Below are 5,132 nucleotides of genomic sequence, written 5' to 3'. Positions count from 1 at the left end.
CAAATAACAATAAAACTAACCAATAAAAATAACCATTAAAAATACCTTTTAAAATACCTTAAAAATACCATAAAAAAACCCATAAAAATACCTTTACAAAAACCATTAAAAAACCTTTTAAATACCTTTAAAAATACCAATAAAATACCAATAAAAATACCATTAAAAAATACCTTTTTAAATCCTTAAATACCATAAAAACCAATAAAAATACCTTTAAAATACCTATAAAAATACCTTTAAAAACACCTTTAAAAATACCATTACAATACCTTTAAAAATACCATTAAAAAATACCATAAAATAACCTTAAAAATACCTTTAAAATACCATTAAAATACCTTTAGACATACTTTAAAAATATCTTTAAAAATACCTTTTAAAATAACCTTTTAGAAACCATTAAAATACCTTTAAATACCTTTAAAAAATACATAAAAAATACCTTAAAAATACTAATAAAATACCATTAAAAAAGCCTTAACATATCTTTAAAATATCTTTAAAAATCCTTTTAAAATCCTTTAGAATACCATTAAAAATACCTTTAAAAAATACCTTTAAAAATACCTTTAAACAATCCCCAATAAAAATACCTTTAAAACCAATAAAATACCTTAAAAATACAGAAAATACCTTTAAAATACCTTTGATAATCAATAAAAATACCTTAAATACCTTTAAAAATACCAATAAAATACTTTAAAATACCATTTAAAATACCTTTAAAAATACCTTTAAAAATACCATACAAATACCTTTAAAAATACAGTAAAAATACCTTTTAAATACCTTAGAAATACCTTTAGAAAAATCTTTAGAAATACTTTAAAAACCATAAAAAACTTTTAAATACTATAAAATACCTTTATAATACCATTAAAAAACCTTTAAAAAACCTTTAAAAAAACCTTAAAAATACCTTTAAATAAATACAATAACAATACCTTTAAAAATACCTTAAAAATACCTTTTAAAATACCAATAAAATACCATTAATACCTTTAGAATATCTTAAAAATATCTTTAAAAATACCTTTTAAATACCTTTTAGAATACCATTAAAAATACCTTTAAAAATACCTTACAAAATCACAATAAAAAATACCTTTAAAAATACCATAAAAATACCTTAAAAATCCCTTATATACCTTTTAAAATACTACCTTTAAAATACCAATAAATACCTTTAAAATACCATTAAAAAACCTTTAAAATACCTTTCAAAATACCAATACAACACCTTTAAAATACCATTAAAAAATACCTTTTAAAATACCTTTAGAAATACCTTTAGAATATCTTGAAATACCTTTAAAAGCTACCATTAAAAAAACTTTAAAATCTATTAAAAAATACCTTTATAACATACCATTAAAAAAAAACCTTTAAAAAAACCTTTAAAAAAAACCTCAAAATACTTTAAAATACCAATAAAAATACCTAAAAATACCATCATTAAAAATACCTTTTAAAATACCTTTAAAAATACCATAAAAACCAATAAAAATACCTTTACAAATACCATTAAAATACCTTTAAAACAACCTTTAAAAATACCATTAAAATACGCTTAAAAATACCATTAAATACCACATAAAAAATCCCTTTAAAAATACCTTTAAAAATACCATTAAAATACCTTTGACATATCTTAAAATATCTTTAAAACATACCTTTTAAATAACCTTTTTAAATACCATACAACCCTTTAAAAATACCTTAAAAATACCAAAAAAAACCTTTAAAATACCAATAAAAATACCATTAAAAATCCTTTAGACATACTCTTTTACTATCTTTAAAATACCTTTTAAAAATATACCTTTTAGAATACCATTAAAATACCTTTAAAAATACCTTAAAAATACCTTTAAAAATACCAATAAAAATACCTTAAAATCCAATAAAATACCTTTAAAATACCAGAAAATACCTTTAAAAATACCTTTATAAATCCTATAAATACCTTTAAAATACCTTAAAGCACCAATAAAAATCCCTTTAAAATACATTAAAAAACTTTAAAATACCTTTAAAAATACCAATAACAATACTTTAAATACCATTAAAAATACCTTTTACAACCCCTAAATCCTTTTAGACAATACACTTAAGAAATATTTAACAATACCTTTAAAAAACCAAACTTAAAAAACTAACAATCTTTAAAATACATTAAAACAAAACTTTTAAACAACATAAAAAAAAACCTTTAAAAAAAAAAAACCTCTAAAATACTGGTTCTAAAAATACCTACAATACCATAACATTTAAAATACACATTACAAAATCCTTTCGTAAAATACACAATAAAATACCATTAAAAAACCTTATAGCATATCTTTTAAAAATATCTTTAAATACCTTTTAAAATAAGCCTTAGAATACCATTAAAAAATACCTTTAAAAACTAACTTTAAAAATACCAATAAAAACTACCTTAAAATACCAATAAAATAACCTTTAAAAAGACCATGAAAAATACCTTTAAAATACTCTTTATACATACCTTTAAAAAGACCTTTCAAAATCCAATAAAAATACTCTGTAAAAACATAACCTTAAAAAACAACCTTTACAAATACCTAAAATACCATCACAATCTTTAAAAAATACCATTAACAACTCCTTTGTAAATCCGTTAGAATACCTTTAGAATATCTTAGACAATCCTTTAAAAAATAACACATTAAAAAACCCTTTAAAATCATAACAAATACCTTTATATAATCACCATTAAAAAAAACCTAAAAAAAAAACCTTTAAAACAACATCCTTTAAAAACTAAAAAACAAAAACAACCCTTTAAATACCATCTAAAAACATCACTCCTTAAAAGACCCTTAAAGATCCTTTAGTAAACTACTTTGAAAGACCTTTATAAATACATAATCTTTTAAAATACCCTTAAAAAATAACAAACAACTTTAAAAATACCATTAAAAAAATACCTTTACAACTTAATCCACTTAAAAATAACCTTTTAAAACAACCATTATAAATTACCTTTAAAAAACCTTTAATACTTTAAAATATCTTAAAAATACATACAAAAAACCCTTGTATAAAATACCTTTAAAAAATAACCATGAACAACATCCACTAAAAAAATAAAACCATTAAATACCTGTATAAGAATACCTTTAACATACCTTGATAAAATAACCCTTAAAAAACCAAAAAAAAACTAAAAAAAAAAAACTTTAAAATACAATAAAAATACCCAATAAAAATACCTGTAACAAAATACCTTAAAAATACCAATAAAATACTTAAACTTTAAAAAAACCCTTTACAATAACCTTAAAATAAACCAATAAAAAAATAACTTAAAAATACCTTAAATACCAATAAAATACCTTAAAAAAAATACCATAAAAAATACCTGAAACAAAAATCCAATAAAAACAATACTACCTTTAAAAAGACCAACCCAAAAAATTACCTTTACAAAAATTCCTTTACAAATAATCCATTACAAATACCTTTAGGAAATATCGTTAAAAAATAGCGTTAAAACTATTACTTATAAAATACCGTTTTCAAATACCTTTTAGAATAACATTAAAACACCTTTAACAATACCATAAACATACACAATCACAAAAAATACCTTTTAAAAATACCTTTAACCAATACCAATAAAATAACCTTTAAACATACCACTAAAAATACACCTTAAAATACTTGTAAAAGACCTTTAAAAATACCAATAAAAATACCTTTAAATACCTTACAAATAAACTTACATACTAATGAATACTAAAAAATCCTTAATAAATACCTTTAAAAATACCTGTAAAAAATACCTTTAAAATACCTTTAAATAAAAAAAAACTATAACAAAAATCGACCAATAAAATACCTTAATAATAAAAACACTTAAATAAAAACTTAATACATTCTTCATCTGAAAAATGACCTTTAAAAATACCTGTTAGAATACGCTTTAAAATGACTTATATCATTTCAACTTTTACCTCAAACCTTTCAAGAACACCGTATTCCATTTGTTGACCAATGCTTAAAAAATCATAAGATAGACCAAAAATTTAATGAAAGTCGAAATGTGTTTTCTTGTAGAACCAAAACGGAGGAGAAAAAAACCAACACCAAACCCCAAACCACACAACCTGATCGGCTAATTAGTCTAAGTGACCTAAAAAACGGACGAATTCATAGTACTCAAAAAGTTCTAAAGCTTTACCCTACCACTCATATTTTTTTGGGCTTTTCACATTGTCTAAACTCCTTCTCTGGTTTGCCAACGAGTGACGCGTCGCGTCCTCTCGCCCCATGATGCAAGCAACAACTCGGCAGAGGAGGAGGCTTTGAGGCGCGCATGTTGGTGTGTTCCACTCTCCACACAAGATATAAAAACAGTCACAACACAGCCCATTGTGCGTTTTGGGGTGCGCAAAGCATGATGTGCCGAAAAATGTTGCGATTGTTTGAAAACTGGTAAACTTTATTCTGGCAGCTTACCGGAATGTGGAGCTGGAGCATACAGGACTGACAAAAGCTGCTTCCTTGTGTGTGTCTGTGTGGTTTTGTGTCTGTGTTGGTGTGATGTAAGAACGTACGGTGTATATGTGATTGTAGATGTGTGTGTATGTTGTGTGTGTGTGTGATGTTAGTGTGATTGTGTATTGTGTGATGTAATGGTTTTTGTGTGTGTGTGTGTGATTGTAAGTGTGTGGTGTGTAGGTTTTTAATGTGTGTTGACGTGGGTCCGTTGGTGTTGTATGGTGTTGTTGATTGTAAGTGTGGGGGTATGTGAGTGTGAAGTGTGTGGAAATGTGATTGACTTTGTGTGATGGTGGTGTGTGTGTGATGTGTGATGATCCTTGAGGTTTGTGTGTGTGTGTTGCAGTGATTGTAAGTTTGTGTGTGTTTGTGTGTGTGTGCATTGTAGTGTGTTTGTGTGTGTGTGGTTGTGTTTGCGATTTGTAAGGGTGTGTGGTGTTGTGTGTGTGTGTGTGTGGTGTGTGGTGTGTGTGCTGTGTGTGTGTGTATGTTGTGTTGTGTTGTTGGTTGCTTGTGATGGTATGTGTGTAGTGTGTGTGGGTGTGTGTGTGTGTGTGTGGTGTGTATCTCACGACTCACCTCCTATATATTTTTTTTAGTTT

This window comes from Etheostoma spectabile, chromosome 18 (genome assembly GCF_008692095.1).
Source record: "Etheostoma spectabile isolate EspeVRDwgs_2016 chromosome 18, UIUC_Espe_1.0, whole genome shotgun sequence".
NCBI classification, from domain to species: Eukaryota; Metazoa; Chordata; class Actinopteri; order Perciformes; family Percidae; genus Etheostoma; species Etheostoma spectabile.
Note: the sequence above shows the minus strand (reverse complement) of the source record.